Below are 23403 nucleotides of genomic sequence, written 5' to 3' on the forward strand. Positions count from 1 at the left end.
GTCTTTTTATTAAATTTTCCTACAAATCAATAACTCAAGCCCGTAAGGGTGGTGCATGCCTGTGATCCCAGTTCACTGGGAAGCTGAGGCCAAAGGATTGCCAGTTTGGACTAGCCTGGGAAACTCAGCATTTTAGTGACTTAGCAAGACCTATCTGGAAAAAAAAATTAAAAAGGCTGGGGATAAAGCTCAGTGCAAAGGCCAGAGGGTTAAAGCCAAGTATAGGCAGGAAGGGAAAAAGGAAGGGAGGGAAGGAAAAGAAAACTAAGATGAAAATTAAAAAGCATTTAAGAATTCTTTACAAGAAAAATGGACATGTTCAGAGTTTGCTCTCAATATACAGCTATGCATATGGGGGACAGTTTAGCCATGTCAACTTTTACATGTGCATAATATTTATGGATAAAATAGGCAAATAATTTGGGATTACTAACTTTCTAAATGACAAGATAGTTAAATGGTACAAAAACACCTCAGATTCTATCATAGCATAAAGAACACAAGCCTTAGAGACATGACTTGTCAACTAGAAATATTCTGAAGGAAATTTAATTGTGAATACAGGGTATTACTGTTCATCAAACAGATTTTCTTGTGAATTGAATTCGGTTGTGGATGGAACTGGAGGAACCGCTTCACCTCGCACCATAACTTTAAGAATAGTTAAAAATATCACTTGGTTATAGAGCAGCATGCTGCTGTAAGGGCCTGTAAAGTCAATGGCTCTGAGTCTTTATAAAGATAAGAAGAGAACATGGGTTTTTCTTTTATGTGAGACATTTTTCTGTGCAAAGAGAAAAGCAAAGTTTGCCCTGTCCAGCCTCCTTTATCAATTCTTCTCTGTGTTCCAGACTTATGATTTGAAGCAACTGTGGAAGGTCTGTGTCCCCCAAACTTGTAAAACTTTTCCTTCAAGTCTTTGACTGAGCTACTTAAAACACTGTATTTCTAGTTTTCCTGACTGTCTTTTAAGATGCAGAAGACATACTCATCACCAAAAGTAGTAACTCTTTTCTGAAAGCCTCTACCATGTTCTACGTCTTTCTTCTAGTTTCAGTTTTTTATATTTTCCAGCATAGTAGATCTTCCCAGTGCATGGGGAGCTTCTTGAGGAGGGAACCACACCACTTTCTCCTTTGTAGCCCTCCCTTGCTCTTTCCTGCCCTAGAAAAACACAGACTCTGGGTAAGTGTTCATTAAACAAATGAGTGCACTTACCCCCTGAGGAGAGGCATCAGCTGGTCAAGGAGAAGGCCTGGCATCCTTCTGTATGTTTCTGATCTAGTTAAGGAACATAAAATTCTTAATGTGAAACCTTCTCAAAGAAGACAGCAAGAAAAGGTGTGAAACTTAAAATCCTTTAATATAAAATTTCATGTGAGTAGATCTCACAGAAAAATAACTAAGCCCCAGGGATTTTCACTCCAAAATACATGGATATTCTTTTTTGTTGTTTTCAGCCCTTCCCAGTAATTCCATGGGATGGAGGCATTTTTCAGGAGTTAATCTACACATAATGAAGTTTCAGATAAATCGTGTACTATACCTTACTTATGGGGCTCTGAGGTTTTTCTTTCCTGGGCAGCATGGTACAATAGTCATAAGTAAGCTGATGTTTATCACAGCAGATTATACTTTTCCCCATGCCCAAGAAAGTGTGTAGTATTGTGAATAGTTTCTTCATTAAAAGCAGAGGTTTTCAACAGTCCATCAGAAAAAAGGATCTGGTCATGAGAAATATGCAAGATCCAAAGGATAACTTTTATGTCAGAAAAGCCCCAGCAATCTCTGGCCTATGTCTGAAGGTACTTTGATTCCCAATAAAAGTAACAGGCAAATGTTCAGACCTAGGCACATACTAAGAACTGAGTGTAACTACCCCTGATTATGGACCTGCTGGCCAGGACAGCCTGAGGCTCACTCCCCTCTCAGAGAAAGTTTCTGCAAGATACGACACCAAAGTGACACCACCTTGAGTTCTGCTTCTGATGCTTAGAAAAATTAAATATCGCATCTGCAAAAAAGGCTTGCTTTTTTTTTTTTTTTTTTTGGTGGAACCGAGGATTGAACTCAGATCCTTGCACTTGCCAGGCAAGCACTTATTCTACTGAGCCATCTCCCCAGCCCCAAGGCTTTCTTTCTTGAAGAGTATACAATATATTCTACGGGTGACAAATATGGGAAGCACCTAGAAGGATTCTTAATAAATTGTAGTCAACTTTAAGCTTAGTCTTCAAGCTTCAAATCCAAAGCATGCAGATTCCTGAGGTGTAAAGGATAGAAATGATGAGCTTTTCCCCAACACCTCAACTGATGGGACTTTCATGTCTAATGGATGTGCTTAGTTTCCCTGCCTTTTCTCTGTCTAGTTCAAAATGAGAACAGATTTAATAGCCAAAGAGGATGAACATGCCATATTCAAAGAAGAGCCAAACAATTATGTCCAGACCTGTAGAAATCAGGAGCATTTCCCTATGACTTTACGCCTGCATGTGGATTGCTCAGGATGACCTCTCCACAGGACAGATAATAAGGCATGCAGGAAAGAGCACAGATGTGGAGTTCAAGGTGGTGAGATTGAACCTCTCTCTGTGACTGTTACTGAGCAGTCACACCATCTAGGCTCACTCACCAGGCCAGCTGAACTTCACAGAATGTCAGGGAAAGAGCATTTTGTACGTTAAACAGTATAACATAAAATTCAGTTGTTTATTATTACAACTAATTCTTTAGACTGTTGTCGCTGATGTTTTCACCCAACCTGATTAAGGCGGATGCAACTATTTATTTATTTTTTTATTTTCTGTATTTAGGACAGGGTCTACAGGGTCTCACTATGTAGATCAGACTTGTAAGTGATTTTCCTGTTTTCAGTCTCCCAAGTGCTAGGATTACAGACACAAGTCACCACGCCCAGTCTCAATCTCTGTCTCAGCATGTGGTGGTGGTGGGGGGGGCAGGGGCAGCGCTGCACCCCAGGGTCGAATCCCAGCCACTGTGCTCTGCCTAAGCAGGCACTTTAGTCTACTGAGCTATCAGGCTGGCCCGCAACTTTTTAATTTGAATACTATTTTCCCATTTGCTGAAGAAAAAGAATACTTTTGAACCACTGAACTCCATCTGCCTTGGAGGTAGGAAATGAGCTCAGGTTTTGGTTGTCCACATCAGTGCATGAGATGGTATCTTCCACATCCACAGAGAAGAGGAAAAGCATCCAAGAGACGCATGTGGTAGGAAAGGTTAACATTCAGAGAGAGGGTGGCAAGGGGAGAGAGGGTTAGAGAGGGTTAAGGGAGGGAGGGAGAGAGGAGAGAGAGTGAGGAGAAAGGGTGGGGGAAAGGGAGAGAAAGAGAAGGAGAAAGGGATAAGGGAGAGGGGGAGGGAGGGAAGGAGAAAGAGAGAGATTCTATTTTTTTGAAGTTATTTCCAAAAGATTAGACATATATATACTTTAAATGAGAACAAATGTAAATAATTTTTGGATTATCCCTGTAGGATTATACATATTGCTTTTCCCATACATTAATGTGAACAGCTGGGAACAGACTGTTTCTAACCCTCCTGGATATAAATCCTCAGCCAAAGAAGGTTATTTTGGGGGCAAGCTGCACACAACCAACTTTGTTATTCTTCCAACTCCATGGAAGAATTGGTATTTCTTCCCCTAAAACAGATTTGAAAGAGTAGCTGCTAGGATTAGATATGGCAGAATCTAAATGATTTTCTTAAAAAATAAAAAAGGAAAAGGTTTGCTTGCATCACTTAGTAATAATAAGCACAATTCTTCTTATTTAAATGTTATCATTTTATAGTTTCTTTTTCTTAGTATATGTTTGTAATACATAATAATTACATTTATCTTGGGGACTTGGTACATATGCCTATTGCATCTTAATCAGTTTTGCATCCCTTTCATGTTTTACTAAATTTCTTCTGTGTCAGATGCAGTACTAGATTTTTTACAATAGCTCATGTAATTATATCCTTTCTACAAGCTGAGAGCTCTGTATCATGTTTCCTATTTATAGATGAACTAGAACAGGTAGTTGACATAATTTGGATGGATGTTAAGTCACAGAGCTGGACTTCACTCCACGTCTGACTTCAGGCCTCATTCATTCTAATACTTGATGGTCCTGCTTCTCTGTTGATTAGCTAGATGTGCAGCTGGCTGAATTTACAGAGAAACAAGCCTTGAGGTCAGGTCACCTCTGGCTTTGTGTCTGGGTTCTGTCACTTATTACCTCTGTGATCTTGGAAGAGTCTGTTAATCACTCTCAGCCTGTTGTTTCATCTGTAAAGTGTTGTTAATATTGGGCCATCAATCCTCACAGAATCCTTGGGGAGGACCAAATGTCACGATCTATACTGAGAGCTAGACAAATGTAAAGTCTTGTGACTATTTCCCTTGGGTAGTATTTTTTCAGGGCTTATTCTTTATTTTATTTTTTTTTAAAGATAATTTTATTTTTTTTATTTTTTATTTTTATTTATTTGAGAGAGAGAGAGAGAGAGAGAGAGAGTGTGGTGTGTGTGTGTGGCCAGCTCAGCCCACCAGGGGGCGGGGCTGGCTGGCATGTGGTGCTGGGGGATTGAACCGCGGTCCCTGATGCTTTGCCAAGCTTGTTCTAAGTAGGTGCCTTAGACCACTGAGCCATCTCTCCAGCCCCAGGGCTTATTCTTTAAAACTAAGTTTTTCCTAAAGGTTTTGTATTATTCCAAGCTATGGATGCTCATCCAGTAGCCCAGGCAATGGTCTGCAATAAAACCTTTATTAAATTCCTCCTCCTCTAAACAGAAATTCTTAATTATCTATGTTTGTTCTTGTTGTTTCTTTTAGACTCCATATTTCAGATAAAGACATAACTAGTATGAAAAGGAGGGGCATGGTTTTACTAAAAATTAAAGTAGTTGCTAAGATTTTTTTAGGTTCCCAATCAGAAATTGAGCAAGAATTCAAGATGACAGATGTCAAGTGACTTGTCCAAGATCACTGTCTCCATTACTCTTCTCTCATTGCTGGGACAAATACCCAGCATCTAAAACGAAGGAAGAAAGGGTTCTTTAGCTCACAGTCAGTGGAGGCTTCAGTCCAAACTCAGCTGGCTCCAAGGCAGAGCGGCACATGGCAGAGGGCAACCTTTCATGGCAGCAGCAAAGAGCAAGAGAGCAAAAGGGGATTGGCAGCAGCTCAGGCAGCTAGCCAGCCTCTCTCTCCTCCTTACATTGTAATGCAAATTACCTGCCCCAGGGCAGGTGCAGCATCCACACCCACAATAATCAATCACAAACTCCAGAAGCTGCAGGGGACAACTAGACACAAACCGCAACAATCACTTACCCAACTAGAAGCTTGGCCCCAGTTTCCCTGTGGTCAAGACACATGCAGCACAGAGACAGCCCATGTCCTTTCTGTATCTCCCCTCCACACTTCACACCTCCGTCTGCATCTTATCTCCTCACCCTGACATTAAACACAGGTGTCCAGAATAAGTCCCTGAAATTCCCTTCATTCACAAGGGAAAGTACTCTCTTTTGCCCTTCTAGACTGTGCCTGTTCACAGTGTGTTACTTCACTCTCAGAGGCTGTTGAGCAATAAATCCTAGGAATAGTAATTTCAAATTACCAGAGTGTTCCATTACCCAAATAGTCTTATTAAGTATTTACTCAAATGGATGTCACTTGCCTCATATACTAACTTAAAATAAATTCCCACTGTAACTTGAACCATGTGTGACACACAGTGAATTTTGACCACCAGAAGTTCCCCCGTGTCACCAGTCCCTACCTGTTGCTCAGATTCACAAGGATGCTAACAATATCACCCCTACATTTTGTAGAACTTAGGTATGAATAGAAAAGATAAAATTATATTTGTCTTTATAAGAGACAAACATAGGAAAGTGTTATGCTTCTTACAGAGGCCTAGGTCTGTCAGTCCTTACTTCCAGATAGAAATAATAGCTATTTATTATTAAATAAATTTAATAAGAATAAGCAGGAACATGGCAAAGAGGACAATGCTGGTATCACCTTTTGTTATCTTCCTTTCCTTGTGATTGTTTACTCTGTGCTTTGTAACCTGGCTCCTTTTGGACATGCCGGTAGCATTCGAACAGAACAATCTAAAACTCAGCTTTGAAGCAAGAATTATAATTTAACTACCCTTTAACTACAGCAATAAATTAATCTGGCTCAAAGCCCAAGGAGGGAGGTCAGTATGATTCTTCTTATGTCATAGATGCAAGGCATTTCACACAGAGATCCAAAACAGGGTAAATTACTAGCTCAAGGCCACACAGCAAGTCACCGAGCGGCTTGGGAGCAATTACACATATAGAAAGATCTTAATTATTTGAGCCCTGAGATTATACCAGTGTAATGATATCTGAGGCACCCAACAGTCACTTCACAATCCCAATGGTTGCCATATCAACTGCTACGCAGTCAAGTAGCTGAATGCCAGAACTCAGGCAGGAGCGGAATGAAAGATTTATAAGGACACTGAACCAAAAGTGGGCTTATACAGGGCTGCTGGACCCCAACACAGTGACCATGTATAATGCATAGGGAGGTGGGCACAGGGAGCTCCTTATAGCTTCTAAAATCAGACAGATATCCTAGACCAGAGTGACTGTGCTAGCCATAACAGAAATGAATGTGACTCACAACCTTAAAGACACTTCCAGCAATAAAATGTTTTTAGCCTGATTCTTATAGGGCAAAGAAAGTCCAAGTGATAGATTTTTTTTTATTTGGGTCTAGAGAGAATTTGAGGCAGTCTCTGAAGTTTACCACTTTGGGCCAGAAGCCAAATATTGCTCTACAAAGGGAAGATAGAATGGGAAACTCAATATGAATTATAAAGAGACAAAGAGAATAAAATTAAGGTCTGAGTAGAAAAGTTGGTAAAATGTTACTAGATTTCCTCAGATGAATGATCTGACCAGTTCAATAGTGCCAACATAATGGCTTTAATATAATGTCTGAAATTGCTAAGCTTTGATATTGTAAGTAGCCTGACCACATAGTCTCAGAGTAACTTGATTTTTCTGCTATTGTTCTAAAGTGGATCCTCTTTATCAAAGCCACAGATTTATGGGGACTTTTAAAAGATAATGTGAAAATTCCTCTAACACAGAGACTTCATAGGTACAAGTTTATATAACCAACTTTCAATCATTTCAGTAGTGCTTATTCATAGACTGTTAATCATAGAAGCTTGTTCGAACGTAGGGTATATGTGATTAACTAGAAAAGTAATATGTTGTGATCAGCTATAAAGTGCCCTACCACAAAAAAGTAATTTGTATTGAAAACAGGCAGTATGTCAGGAATAATGTCTTAAATAGCACCCAGACCATTTGCAAACTTGTTCTGTATCAAAGTCTGCCTGTCATCATTCGATAATGGACCCACAGGTACCTAGTATGGTTTCATTCTGTTTATAAACTAGAAAATGCCTATGCACCTAGAAACGGAAAGATGTATTTTAAAAGACTTCCTCCTACATTTCTCACTCATGCAGTCTCCAGGCAAGATTGTGCAAGAGATGTAATAATAAGAGCCAATGCTGATTAAGAATCGAAGGCACTGACTGCTCCATGCCTGCCACTGTGCTGAGGGAGGATACAAGGAGGGAAACACCCCCAAGAGTCCAGAGACTATCTATTTACATGGCCGGGATGAGATCCTGAGTTAGAAGAGTGAGGGAACCTGCCTAAAGTCATACACCTGAGCAACAGTCAGACCAAGATCTGAACCCAGCTGAATGAGCTCCGGAGCCCCCATTATGCTGCTGAGGCCCTTCATGGACTTAGGCTAAAAAGATATTTTATAGAAAGAGAGGTCAGTTATCTCACTCTCTTGACAGTGTTATCTACCTTAAGTTTGTTTTGCTTTGTTTCGTTTTGCCAGTACTGCAGATTGAACCTGGGGGCTTTGCACTAAGCTTCATACTTGGCCCCTTTTAAATATTTTGAGACAGGATCTCACTAAGTCCCTACATTGCCTGGGCTAGGCTAGAACTTGTGATACTTCTGCCTCAGCATCCCAAAGCAGTGGGATTATGAGCATGTACTGCCACATCTGGCCCCCACCCTACATATTTTGACTTCACCTGTGATTGTGAAGTTGAATACTTAGTTTTAAGTACAAAAAAAAAATCATCTGAGAGATTTGTACTTCTAACCATGCTGGAGTAAAAGGGACTCAACTTACAATCCTATCCAATGAAACAGTCTAGAAAAGACAAAATGCATTGACTATGTTGTGAAATATAATAGAAAAATTGTGTAAGATGAAATCTGTTATTTTTAAGATATTTAATTCCTGGCCATTAGCATTCTTAAAATATATTAAATAATTTAAATATATATTTGAAGAAAAGTAGTTTGTAATGTATGGACCCCAGACAGTGAAGGACAATGAACCTTTAGAGATGGAGAACAAATGAAATGAGTTGTAAATGATCCAAGTTTATATTCTTCAAAGTTTATTTCCTTAACACATAATATTGTGCATATTTATGGGTTCTCTACAATAATTTGATTATCAGCTTACTGTCTTGAAGAGTTTACAGGCTATGACTGAGGAAATGGGAGGATGGGGAAAGAAGGAGGAATTTGTTGGAGCAGCTGGACTGAGGAGCTAAAGCCCAGAACCCAACAATGGGGTGGTCAGAATTCCTGGGAAAATCCTGAAGAGCTGATAGGCATACAGAAAAAGTCTGGAAAGTCCCTCTTCAGTAATCAGTACAGTCCTAACCAGGATGTACTTGGCAAGAAACTCCTGAAAGCTGGGGAGAGAAGAGTCTCAAGGACCAGAGGTAACAGTGACTGGAACCCCGCATGAAGCTGAAAATAGTGCCTGTTCTCAACAGCCTGACAGCCTCAAGGGTTTCAGAATAATGGGTGTAGTACACTGAAGGGTCTTGCCTCCAAAAGGGGATATAGTAAACCATGAATGGAGCAAGACTCAACTACTAGCTACACTGCCTTCAAGAATCCACTGCTAATGTAAAATCATGATAACAGGGCAATAGGAAAGGGATGGAAGAGATGCACTATGTACCCTGGGATGGATAGTGTGCACTTAGAACTTGTGTCTCTCCAGAATTTCAGCATATGACCTTATTTGGAAATAGAGTCTTTGAAAATATAATTAGTTAAGATGAAAGCATTCTAGATTAGGGTGGGTCATAAATCAAATATGACTAGTATTGCTATAAGAAGAAGAAAAGAATCACAGCCTCCCAGACAGAAGGAAACATGACAACAGAGCAGACTGGAATAGTTCAGTTGCAAGCCAAGGAATGCCAAAACTTGTTGGCAAACACCAGAAGGTAAGAAATAGCAAAGGTTCTTCTTCCACAATCTTCAGACAGAGTATGGCCCTGCCAATGCCTTGATCTCAGGTTTACGGCTTCCAACATTGTGAAACAATAAATTTCTTTGATTTAAGCTACCTAGTTATTGATTATTAATGATAGCCTCCCTTGGAAACTAATACAAATTTGGTACTGGGAAGTGGTACTATTGTATAAATACTTAACAATGTGGAAGTGCTTTGACTTTGGTGGTGTGTAGAGACTAAAAGAATTTTAAGGCATATGATAGAAAAAGCCTAGATTGCCTTTAGGATTGTTGGTAGAAATATGGACACTTAAGATGATTGTGTTGAGGGCTCAGAAGGAATGAAGACTGGAGTAGCAAAAGTTTCTATCATCTTATAAACTGCATGTATCATCATGAGCGCAATGTTGGTAGAAATATGAATATCTTAGTTGCTTATGATGAGATTTTAGAAAAAACATGTTATTAGACACTGGAGGAAAAGCAATCCTCCTTAGGAAATGACAGGAAACTTGGCCACATTGCATTGTAAGATTTAGTGGAAAATAGAATTTATAAGCAGTGAATATGAATGTTTAGCTAAGAGTATGGCCTGATTTCCCCATGTTGCTTATAGTACAACAAGAGAAGAAAAAAAATACATTAAGGGGGAAATTGTTAAGCCAAAACAACTAGTACTTAATGATTTGCAAACCCCTTAATCTTCCAGAGAGTGTGCTCTGGAGACAGGGCCAAGGGTGGGGCTAGACAAACCCTTACTGAAGAGATTAGCAGTATGACGCATGGTCCAGCCATCCCAGCAGACGCCAGGAATAGAGAAGAGCTATCCAAGGAGGATCTGCAGCCAGTCCTGTTGTGTAATGACATGGATCCCCTGACATCCCAGAAGATCAGCAAGGTTTTTGAAAATACTGTGTCTGCAGAAACACTGACAGATTGTTCTGAGGCGAAAAGAGACAGCATGAACGAAAGAAGGCTGTCAGACTTTTGCAAGCAGCAATCAGGCTGCTGGAGCTAATCAAGTGTAAGCATGTTCTGTCCTTCAAGGAAAGGGAAGAATGACTGCAGAGGCACAGAAGAGAGGGAGGGGCTGAACGGGCAGGCCCAGAGGAGGTGCCTGTGTGGTCTCCACAGGCCCAGGGGCAGGGCCCAGCTCAGGGTCTGGTGGCCAGAGGGTGGAGTGTACCACAGAGAATTATTGTTGGGCCCTGAGAGCAGATGGAAATTTTCCTGCTGAGTTATGAACATAATGTAGACCTATGGTCCTTAAGTGTATTGTCTTTTTATTTTATTCTGGGGGTGTCTATCATATGTGTGATTTATCATTGTCCTTTGAAAGAAATAGCTTGTTTTCTAGTACCACGGGTCTACAGGAATTTTCCCAAGCTGGATTATACACAGAATCTTACTCACCCTAACTTAGGTGATTTGCATGGTGCTATCTGGAACTTCCTCAGTTTATGTTTTTCAATGAGAACATTGCCATGCAGATGCCTTAATCTTGGAGTTCTGCCTTTTAGAACTATGAGAACATAAATTTCTATTGAGTTATAAATTTTCTGGTATTTTCTTTCAGCAACCCTAAGAAACTAATGTGCCAAGAAATGAATGAATTTAATCTAAATAAAATTAGAGTGGCTCTATTAATTGCAAACAAAGTAGATTTTAGGGCAAAGACTATTATCATCTGATAATAATAAAGCAGTTGTTCTAGCAATTTATCTGGTGGATAGAGTAATCCTAAATTTTATATATTTAATAGTAGACATTGAAAATACAGCAAAACAAAAAGTGATAGGAAAAATAGACAAATCCAGAATAGTAAGAGAATTCAACATTCTTCTCTCAATAACTGATATAACAAATAACAAAGAGATCAGCACACATATAAAATATTTGAACAACACTTGAAACAACTTGACTTAATTGACATTTGTAAAGCATTACATACAGCAACAAAATACACATTCCGTACAAGTACATGCAGAACTTAGTTAACAAGAGAGACCAAATTCTAGGCCATAAGACAAGTCTCAATGAATTTTAAAGTGTTTAAGTAACACAAAGTACATAAATGACAAAAATGGAATTAGAAATTAATAACAGGAAAGTTTGAAATACTTAAAGTAACATGCTTCTAAATAATCAAAAGATCAAATAAATCAAATGGGAGTTAGAAAGTGTTTTGAATTAGATAAAAATAAAAACACAGCATATAAAAAGTATGAGGTTACACTAAAGAGCAGTATAGGGAGCCTCTTAGCAGTATACCCTAATTTTACAAGAAAGTAAAAATTATGAATCAGTGACTTTTTCCTCCACATTCAGAAACCAAGAAAAAAAGAGCCAAATAAACACAAAGTAAGAAGAGTAAACACAATAAAGATCATAGTAGAATAGAAAACAATGATGCTAGACTTGATACGTGCCTAGTTTGAGAAAAGGTTGGTCGACACCTGTAAAAGTTGTTGCAACATTCCTCTTATAAGGAAGTACAGTAATCTTACATAAAAAAAGAAGACAAAACAACACCAAAAATTAATGCAACCAAATACTGATTGTTAGATCAATAAAATTGTTAAATCTCTAGCTAGAGTGATAGGAGAGACAAAAACATACTTAATGTTAAAAACAAAAGATATGACATTGTTAGAGATTCCACAGATATTAAAAGGTAATTATGCAACTTTCTGCCAATAAATTTGAAAACATTAATCAGAAGCATCGAACTTTTTCTATAGCAAGATAGATTAAAACATGTTTTATCTGTAAGGAGTATCTATCGTTTATATCACACTTTTTAAATCTAACAGTGGAAAAAATAGTCTCAGTTTTTAGCTGTTAAGTTTACTCCTAACTTAGATGACGTAGATAATACAACAAATTTAATAAGAGACACAAATTTTCTATCCTTTAAGAAGAAATGGATACCTGAATGGCCCTTCTTCTAGTAGGAAACTGAAATTAAAATTTTCTTAAAGAAATTCCATATCACCACATTGCGCTGGCAAATTCTACCAAATATGGAAGGCAAAAATAATACCACACAAGTCTTCCACAAATTTAAAATAGAGGAAAATGGTTCCAGCTCATCATTGAGTCTATCATCACTCTGTTGCCACAATCAAAGATACTATCAGAAAAAAAAGCTACAGTGCAATAGCTCTTGTAACCATGGATATAAAATTTTTAAACAAAATTTTAGCAAATTAAATACAGCCATTTATTAAAAGGCAAATAAATCAAGACTATATGATGAATTATGCCAGGAATGAAAACTAAATGTGATAATCTAAAGTGAGTTTACATAATTCACCATATTAACAGACTAAAAGAACAAAATCACATGATCATTTCAGCATTTGGAGAAAAGGATTTGAAAAAACAAAATCCACCTCCATTTCTGATAAACCCTCAGAAAACTAGGGATAGAAGCTATTGTTCTCCATGTGAAATGTTTTCAGCCAAATAGCCAAAATAGGTACTGGTGATATCATATGGCATAATGAAAGACTGAAAGATTTTACTCATTTATAAGAATAAGACAGTGGCGTCCACCCTCCCCATTTCCATTGAACATTATACTGGAGCTTCTGTCCATTGCATGCATGGAAAGTTCAACATAAATGATGCTTTTACTGAAAAGTAAGAAAGTAGGTTGTCTAATTGCAAATATGATTATCTGTGTAGAAATCTTGATTTAAAAAATTTTTAAATTCTACTAAAACAAATAAGTATTTTTAATTGATAAGATATGAGATATACATGTATATGGAAATAAACTATGTTTCAGTGTAACTACACCAGCTAAGGTATGATCCACAGTGTTGTACTGGGCTTAATATAAAAAAGGGTAGAAATTTGTACACTCAAAACATTATAGTGAGAAATTAGAGAAGACTCAAATGTATAGACACATTGGATTTAGGGTCACACAGCTCAGTATTGGTAAGAAGTCAATTCTTTCCAAATAGACCTACCAATTTAATGCAGTGAAAATCATGAACTTTCCTGGAATATTAGATAGAAATTGACTAAAATTCCTATGGAAATATGAATAATGTAAAATAAATATCATAAAGAATAAAATTGAAAAACCATTTTTAAGATTTTTAAACTTATTATCAAGATAAAGTAATCAAAACTGTATGGTACTAATACAAAAATAGATACAGATCAGGGCAAAAAATAGAGAACGTATGCTTGTAAGAAAAAAGCCCTCAAGTTTGGCATGATGATGCACACCTATAATCCAAGCACTCTGGAGGCTGAAGCAGGAGAATCTCTGTAAATTAGATGCTAGCCAAGGCTACATAAGTGAATTCAAGGCCAGCCTACACTGCATAATGAGACCCTGTCTCAAAATCAACCAACCAACCAATAAACAAATGAATAAGGAAATCCTATATTTATTAACTGATTTCCAACAAAGATACAAAGGCAATTCACTTGCAAACTATAAAATTTTCAGTATATACTGCTGGACCACTGTACCAATTGGGTACCCATATACAAATAAAAAATTTTAATTCTTGCCAAATTTTAAGATGAGCTAAAGATGATCATAGACTCAAATATAAAACTATAAAGTGTCTAGAAGACAGAATTGGAGTAAAATTTTTGTGATTTTGGATAGGCAAAGAATTTTTATCATAGAGCTCTAGAGACATGAGCAAAAGAGTAGTAAATTGGACTTCATCAAAATAATCTTCTTTGGGAGACATCTCTAATAAAAGGAAAAGATAAGGCATGGAGTTGGGGAAGACATTCACACATCTACCAAGGAGAGAATCAATAAGCAAACTGCTGCTTAGAGAAAAGGAATAAATCACTGAAACATGCTACAATATATGTGAATCTCAGGGCCAGCCAAAATAGCTCAGCAGATTAAAGTGCCCAAACAGGCAGGCACAGGGGCTGGGGGTTTGATCCCAAGGCTTGCTGTGCTGACCCTGCCCCCAGGGCATGCTGAGATGGCAATTGAGACTGGGCTTGGTAGCAAGCACCTATGATCCCAGCTCTTGGTAGGCTGTAAACAAGTGGATCACTATAAGTCCAGTCTAGTAGTGAGACCCTGAATACCTGGTAAACCCTTCCCTAAAAGTACAAGTAAGTACAGAGTAAGTATATGTAGTTTATGATTATATATATATATATATATATATATATATGTATATCAAAATAGCAATGCTGAGAAATGAAGCCCCCTTCAAAAAAAGGATAGCTCAGTGGAGTAAAGCACCTGCTTAGGCAAAGCAGAGACTGGGGTTTGATCTGCAGCGTGCCATGCCAGTCCCACCCTGGGGTGCACTGGGATTCGAATGACACTGGACATGTGGCGTGTGCCTGTAATCTCAGTGCTTGGGAGGCTGAAAACAGGAGGATCACTACGAGTCCAATCTGTGTAGTGAGACCCTGTAGGCCCTGTACTGAATACATTTAAAAAAAGAAAAGAAAAGAAACTAACATGGAGTGACAGAAGGCAGATTAGTGGTTACTTAGAGACAAGGGAAATGAGAGAAAGACGTCATAAGGAACAATTACAAACTTCAAGGGTACATTCCTTATTTTGATTGTGGCAGTAATTCCACATGGGGCAAAATTTCCAAGTTGTACAGAGTAAGTATATGTAGTTTATGATTATGTGCCAGTTATATTAGTGAAGCTAGGAGTGAAAGAAGGGGAGGAGGGAGGAAATTTTAGTTAGAGAAGTGGGAGGTTATGTTCCTTAGAGCAAAGTGACAATTTCTTTGAACCTCCTCAGTCATTTCCCAATCTCAGTGAGAGGACCTGACTACACATATATGAAAAATGATACGTCCTACTGAAGAGCTTGCTTTCATTTTATATTTTGCAACTCTTTAGTGCTATTTCTGGGATATCAGTGTTCTACCAGTCCACCATCTCAGAAATAAACAAATCTTCTATTCCTAGGGAATGAAATAAAAGAGGAAATGATTACTTAAATATTCCAGGTCACTTTGATCATCTAGAAGTTAGTTTTTATTAGTAAAAATACATAATCCCTTTCTGTTTATCCCTTACTACTAGAATTCTGTTACTGATGAAATTTTCCAATAAGCAAACCCAATTCATGAAAGTAGAAATTTATAAATAAAAAAGAAAATATTGATCACATTCTGTATAAAAAGAGTCCTCTGTAGGATACTTTAATTTGGCTGGCTACTTGAGGGCATCTATAAAGAAGTCAATATATAAAGGCTGACCTGGAAAACATGTCAGGAATCTACCAGTAAGCCAGCCTGAGAAAGCTCAGTGAATTTTTTTATATAAACTGTCCTTGTTTTGTGAAAAGTTTTTGTGGGAATAGGGGTCTGCGCTATAGAATAGCCCCCAGTCTCCCCATGGTGGCCCTTAATGAAGGGTCCCTGTGTGAAAGATCAGAGCTTTAAGTGATGAATTTGCTTGCCCTGGAGTCTGGGGCTCCTCCATAGCTCACCTGGAGGACAGGCAACCCATAGACAGGTTCAGGGCACCACCCAGATTCCTGTCCCCTTGCTAGAGTCAGATTGTGTCCAAGCCATGTTCACTTGCTGTGACACATTGACAGTTTGGCTGGAGGTGGCCTAGCCAAAGGCACAGTGAATGGAGGGAGCCCCTGGCACTGGTTGCCCAGGGTAGGAGGCAGGTTGCTGGCACAAGGTGCCGTGTTCCCAATGTTTCCTCTTCGTAGAAACCAGCACTTCATAAGGCTGCTAGGTTTGCTTTTAGGCCTGTTGCTGTCTGTGTCCAGATTCAAATATATCAATAGAACATCTTATTCTGTGTTTTTTATTTTAAACATAAACATCCTTAAATTGAACTGTATTATTCTATGACTTGTTCTTTTCATTACTCAACATGTCTTGTAATTCTATCCATTTTAAAACATTGACATCTGCCTCACATTTTAATCACTCCATAGATTATTCATAATATCCACAGCATAGTTCATTTAGTCATTACCTTATTCATAACCATTTAGATTGTTTCTCTTATAGATGGTGCCAAAGAATGTTCATGTCCACACCTTCCTATATACTTGGGAGGGCACATATCCATAGGAAGTTTAAACTAACACTTAATTCTATACCCAATGCTGAGACATACCATTTTACCTCTGTATGTGTTCTCAGAACTCCTAATATATACAAAGACGTCAAGACTGATTGTGTCAACTTGATGTCCTTGGGAGTCACCCAGATACTAAAGCAGTCTTCTGAGTATGACTTGGTAGGTCATGGAGGGGTGACCTTGGATGCTATACCAATGACCCCTGGCCCCTTCCTGTCTGGTATTATTCTCCTGCTCTGCTTCCCAGCCACCATGAAATAAGCATCTTTTCTCTGCTGTGTCCTTCTACCATGATATTTCTCCTTAGAACTGGTTGACCAAGACCCAAGCCCTTGAAACAGGGAGCCAAATTAGGCTCTCCTTTAAGTTGTGGGTTGGATTGTTGTGTCACAGTGAAGCAGAAGTGACTAACAAGAAGACCTTTTCCTTAGAAAATTTCTATACTTGAGAACCAGTATAGACTTAGGAAATAAAATTGGAGAGTGAAACTTTTCTTAGATTCCTATTTCTTTCCTTTTGGCTTAAAGATTGCTATAAATAGAGATTCAGTCTGATTATTATCCTATTTTTAGTGTCTCTTGCCATGACTAGAAATGCTTTTTTTCATTTTCTTGTTTTAACCATGGATTTGGATAGGCCTGGACTCCTGTACTTGACTTATCTGAGCCTCAGCTTCCTTATATGAAAGATGGGCATAACAATTAAAAACAATTTGACAGTGTTGTAGAGAATATAAAAAATGTAAAGTAATTAAAACATAGTAAGTGCATACTAATTTGTGGCTGTTATGGAATAAATGATAAATTTTACAATATAAATTATATCCAAGTATCATTTCAATGTATGGAATTTTGAGGGTATTTTTCTTAACAAATTTCTTTTTTATTTATTTTTTAAACAAATTTCTCTATATATCAGCGTTTTCGTTGCTTGCAGTCTACCCTCTGAGCAAGCTTGTTATTTGCCTGCTCTCTTGCAACCATACACGCCCATTTTTACCTTATATTAATTGCTATTAGGATGTCTTCTAGGTGGGGTAAACTATTAAGTAATATCAAGGTTGTAAAAGACCTTAAGAGACGATTTATTCCAATCACTCAATCCCAAGAAGCATAGATTTAGCCTAAGAGTGTTTTCCCAAGATTGCTAATACAACAGGATCAGTAGTGAAAATATCCTTAATTTACAAGATCATATTATCTAATTTGCTTTTATCGTCAAAGTCATTCAGATGTTTAATTTTCAATTATTCCCAACATAAATGACCAGAAGTCCTTTTCATTGACTCAACATGTTTGATATATTGGGTGCATCGCACCAGCCACTCTCAGTCTGGAACCCTGGTGACAGAGATAAACACAATTAAGTCGCTACCCTTCTGGAATTTACAGTCCTGCACAGAAGACAAACACCAATGAAGTAAAGTTGAGAAGCAACCTAAATTTAGAAGAAAGGAGCATTTCACTAATCCTAATTAGGTTGATATTGATCATGTGCTCCCTGGGTTTTTAAATTGTGGGGGAGATTTGTCACAGTGCAGGAACTTCTTGGTTTGGAGCATGTATAAATGTGCACTAAACAGAAAGCAGTATTCTGTAACATATAAAGTAGAGAAGATACTTTTCTTATAAAAAGCAACTTTTTCTCAAAATCCTTATTAGGCAAACATTGTCTACAAATAATACGTTTCTTTTTTTGTTCAAAGACACTTGTACGTATAGGTAGGTGCACACAGATACACATAAAGAAAGAGGAAACATTTTATAGCTTGCAGTGAGCCCTAGAGATTTAAATACTGAAGAACTTTAATTTGTACCAATAATTCCTATACAGCTATATAGGGTGAAAAAGGTTAATGATAGAATTTTTTTTAAGTATGTTCCATTGACTATAAATGGCAGCTCTGACAGTTAAAATGAAAATTGTTCCAGAAGAAACTTTAGTCAAACTAATTATTTGAGACGTTATAAGGATGTATAATTATATTCTTCACCTTTAAAAAAGTTTTTATTACAAATGTGCTTTTAAAGAACAAGTAGAGAAATAAAAGCTGTAATTGTTCTTAATTATAGCTAACTGTAATTGCACTCAATTGCAATATGCTGAATATCACCAATGGCTAAAGAAATCCTGGCATACAGACAGTGCGCCCACATTCATGAGATGAGGTATAGTTGTATGAATATTCTGTTATCTATAATTTAGCTCTTTTACTGTTGATTCCATTTAAGTTGGTTTTATTTATTTATTTATTTTAGTGATTGTAGAGATAAAATTGTCTATGAATGTGTTGAAGGTTGTAAACTTTATCCGGGGTTTGTTCAAATTTACACACACACACACACACACACACACACACACACACGAACATTGGAAATTGTTAATGAGAGCTGGACATGACCTACCATAACTAAACACTCTAAATATACATATTTGAATTTTCAGGAGACATGATGAATATATATTTAATTGACGCAGTAGGGTCCAAGAAGCAACCAGGAACATTTGGAGGACCTAAAATAACTTTAGCGCATCTCTGTAGTTACCTCTCAGGATAATGTTCTTTCAAATGGGTTAAAATAGTCTCCTTAGTGGGAGGATTTTCACCTCTCTTTTCTGCTGAGACCATGTCTGCGTGTGGTCTGGGAGCTGGGCTTGTGGTCCTGTAGATAGCCAAGAAAACTTTGAAGACTTCCCTCCCAACACCCTGCCATGCTCCTCTTTGAGATGAAGGATGATAGTACCACTATGGTTCTTGTCAAAGACTTCATGAGGTAGATTTTTAAAAAAGAAAGATACTACTGGAGGAAAAAAATTAGTTATTTATCTTTGAGGAAGAGGAGCATTTCATTATGTGTTTATGGCCATTGCTCTGAAAAAATTAAAATTAAAATAAAAACACCCCAAGATTCTCTCAAATCATGTCAGAAAGATTTCTTTTTTCTTATGGATGTATGCTAACACCTGCTGCTTTCAGAGTAAACCATGGAAGTTCCTGGTGAATGTTCAGAAGAGACTGAGCTCCATCCCTTTATTGCAAGTGAGAGGGTGGACCCAGACATTGGCAGGTCCTCCAAGGGGACATCCTTCTAACCACAGCTACACTATCCCTCAAACATAAGTGTCTCTTATTTCAAGTTAACTGGTAGACAAGGCCAAGTGTCTTTAATTCTGGTTTGTGTTTTTCCAGCTCTTCACAGCAAGAAGAAAAAGCATGACCCTTAGCTAACCTAGAACTTACTAAGGAGTCTTAGGAACTTGGCATATCTCACCTCTTCATTTGTTTTCATTAAATCATTTCATATTACTGGGGCTTGACTATAGCTGGCAAGCTCTCCTATGTCCCTCCTTCTAGTCCTCATGTGCTGTACCAGTCCCCACCCCAGTGAAGCACTCATAACTGAATTCACCTTAGACTCTCCTTGGAAGGCAGTGCCTCTGACATTTTAGATGCTTAGAAAGAAAATGATATCTCAAACCACAAAGCCTTCCTCTGGATAATATTATCTGCTTTATTAGCCACTACTTTGGGAGATTTTTTTTTTTTTTTTTTTTTTTTTTTAGAACTACATAGCTTTACATAATTCTCTGCCTTGATGAGGACAATATTAAAGAAAATTATTTTTCTTTTTTTTTGTGGAACAAGGAATTGAACTCAAGGCCCTTGCACTTGCCAGGAAGCGCTTATTCTACTGAACCATCTCCCTGGACCCTAGTCACTAATTTGGTATTTGTTATTATGCTCATGAAATCTGTATCGATCTGTTTCACCAAAAAGTCCCTCCCCTCCCTAGAAGAGGACTGGGGTGGGTAGGGATGGAGAGGGGTTCTCCAGCATGCACTTACGAGAGTAGAAGTTCATAAATGAAACTTAATTGTGCCCTTTCTGGGTTCTGTCACTGTCCTCCAAAGATGGTTACATTTGGCAGTGTTTTTGATATGTCTTGTGTACCACTCCATGAACATCATGGAAGAGGGGTACGTATGTAGTTAGTTCCCTATCCTATTTCCAGCATTTATGGACTGCCACATAGTAGGAGTTATATACACATATGTTCAACAAACTAGTAAATGAATTCAGTACCACCATTGGTTGGTTGATGGATTAAGCTATTAGTCAACATCGCAAGGCTGGTATTTGCAAATCCCTCTTTGATCTAGAAATTATCGAGTGGGGATGACTTTCTCTAACTAACAGGACTTATTAAGAACTAAGAGAGAGGGCTGAGGAGATGGCTCAGTAGGATAAGCATTTGACTGGCAAATGCAAGGATCTGAGTTCAATCCCCGGTTCTGCCAAAAAGAAAAAAAAAAAAAAAAAAAAGAACTAAGAGAGAAAAAAGAAAGCATTATTGGAAAATGGCCATTCTTTCAAAATTACTTACCAAAGAAAGAATTTTTTTTTGTTAGTATTTGGTTTGGTATTTTTCCCCTGAAGAAGCCCATTCATGAATAACTTGGCAAACAATAACTCAGCAGTATTAAATGTGGAGTTCTTTTAATAAACTGATCCTGTCTCCCTTGTAGAAGCACAATATTTGTAGAAAATGTTTGTTTGCTTGTTTGTTTTTGGATAGATCTCATTTTTCTGACAAGACTGTAAAGAAACACATATGCACAGTGTTTCATATGGGTTTCACATAGTAGTGAAACATTTCCCTACTCTGTGCAAAACCCTAGGTTCAATTCCCAAGCACCACCAAAAAAGAAAGAAAGAGAGAGAGAGAGAGAGAGAGAGAGAGAGAGAGAGAGAGAGAGAAAAGAAAAAAACAGGTGTAATGCAGAGCCTAATGTATGTGTGATCTGCTTTTCGTGATTTCACTTTGCTTTTGCTTTACATCTCTGAAAGTAGAAGCTGGTAAATGAAAATTAATTTGGCATTTCTAGGTTCCCTGGTTGTCCTCCAAGGATGGTGACACTGGCCATTGCTGAAGTCTAAAATAGCCTACTCAGGTACTTAGAGACCACATTACTTAACTGTGTAGAATCACAGAGCAGAGCGAGTACAGACGTCAATGAATACTCCCGCATGTGCATGGAGGTCCCCTACTCCACCTCATAATGCAACTAGCTGTGTGGAAAACAGGCCTCCGAGATGGTGGCCTGAACTCAGTGTCAGGATGACATTTGTGAAAGAAAAGAAAGCAAAACCCCACAGTGACAGGAGAAACGGCAGTGCCATTTGAACAGTGGTGTCTTTTACAGGCTACAGAAGGCAGATGGACTCTTTGCAGAGCTCATTAAGAGAAACCTTTGGCAATTTGATTCTTCTACAAATTCTTGAGTACAAGGACACAATAGCATGCAGTTGTGACTTTTATACAGTATAAGATTTTTTTTGTACACACAATCAAATTTAGGGCCTCATGCTTGCCAGGCAGGTGCTGAGCCACTGAAGTTGACTTTGAAATAAAGAATAACAAAATTATACAAATAAATGTTGAGCCAAATAAAAGCTTAGCCAGGACTCCCAAAATGAAAGTGAAAGACTGTAAGAGAGAAGTTGTAAGTCATTCATTAGATTCAACTCATCTTTCCTGGGCTAGTTCTTCTGACATTTAGATCACACTCCTGCCTACTTTCAGATGCTCATTAAAAACACCACCACCACCCGGTGCATTCCTAAGTGTTGGCTAGATGTAGGGAGAGAAAGGCCAGGTGCCATGGGCTCACCTGTCAGCAGGTCTGAGCCTGGGTCCTGTCTAGACATTGTTCAATACCAAAGTGCAGTGGGTGGTGTAGAGTGAAACTCTACCTCATAGACTTCTTTTTTTAGGGGAAAAAAAGTGATATAGAAAAATTAGGCCCCATAAGTGTAATCTAAACAAGGAAACTTTAGACTGCTGCCTCATGACACTGGTCTAAAATAGGGGCACTTCTATGAATGTTGTGTTTACTTGTATACAAGACTCAATTGGAAATGTTGTCTGTGCTGAGGTGAAGTGTCTGTTGCTGAAACCTGCTGTTTCTTAAGTGACTTAGTGAACTCATCAGAAGGCTGGTTTCAGTTTTCAGTTTGTAACATTTTGAATGTACAGAGCCAGGCTTCCTGTGCCACTTTCAACAACTCTCCAATAGCTAGTATTGTCTGTTTCAGGCAGGAACTCAGAGAATGGTCCATGGAAAGCAGGGGAAATGCAGTAGTACATGGGAAAGAAATGGATATCAACTAAGGTGAGGGTACAAGTTATTGTATTTAATACGTCCTGGAGTTCACTCAGTTATGTCTTCAGAAAGACCTTTCAGCACCATCTGTATATAGCATGTAATCTAAATATACAGTGAATGTTTAAAAGAAAATTATTACAGAAAAGACACCTTGCTATTAATGCCCACAAAATACACTCTGTCCTCCAACTCTGTTTGCTTCGCTTACCATTCTTGATGCTTTCTGAGGCAGTTCTGGAAGTCCTCTTTTCTGCCTGTCATTAAGAGATGTGATTAAAACTACTATAAATGCTGCCACTGAATGTCACCCGGTGGAAAGGAGGCACATAAAGAGTTACGGTGTGCCCTCACCCACCTTATTCACTGGATCTGGCATGGTGCAGCTGCTGGCTCTTCCTCAAAGACAAGATGACCAGGAAAGGAAATGTTTTGAATCAATCCAGGACTCTGGTGTAGTTATGACAACAGAACGAAGGGTATAGAGGCCTTTCGGAACTGCTTCTAAAAGTGGCAAGAGCAATAGGAAAGTACTGTTTGTTTGGAATAAAGGATGTATTTGAGGGAGATTAATGGCAATGTAACTTTTACTGTAGCAAATTTTTAAATTTAAATACTCTAGTTTTTTATTGCACCTCCTAAAATTGTACCTCCCTCCACTTCCCCACTCTTACTTTCTATCACCCGCCTTGTTTCACTCTTCATCATGCCACCCATATTAGGAAGTAACAAATATTTATTTGAATTTTTTTCTGAGTCTCCTCCTCTAGATTGTAAAGTTCCTAACATTGAGGTCTTTTTTGTTGGCAC

The 23403-nt window shown here is 38.1% G+C and overlaps 1 protein-coding gene across 4 annotated transcripts in view; it reads left to right on the top strand.

The window, feature by feature from the left end:
• The window catches only part of Celf2 (CUGBP Elav-like family member 2), a 598848-nt gene that overhangs the window by 105420 nt on the left and 470025 nt on the right, over positions 1 to 23403 (top strand). Inside the window, exon 1 of one of the 4 annotated variants that reach the window (XM_023701320.1) lies at positions 9325 to 9344. The exons of the other annotated variants lie outside the window; for them this stretch is intronic. The gene's annotated coding sequence lies outside the window, so the exon portion shown is untranslated. Of the gene's footprint in view, positions 1 to 9324; positions 9345 to 23403 lie in introns of those variants that run through there. 4 annotated transcript variants of the gene reach the window in all.

Source organism: Octodon degus, unplaced genomic scaffold (assembly GCF_000260255.1).
Source record: "Octodon degus isolate 3935 unplaced genomic scaffold, OctDeg1.0 scaffold00133, whole genome shotgun sequence".
NCBI lineage: Eukaryota > Metazoa > Chordata > Mammalia > Rodentia > Octodontidae > Octodon > Octodon degus.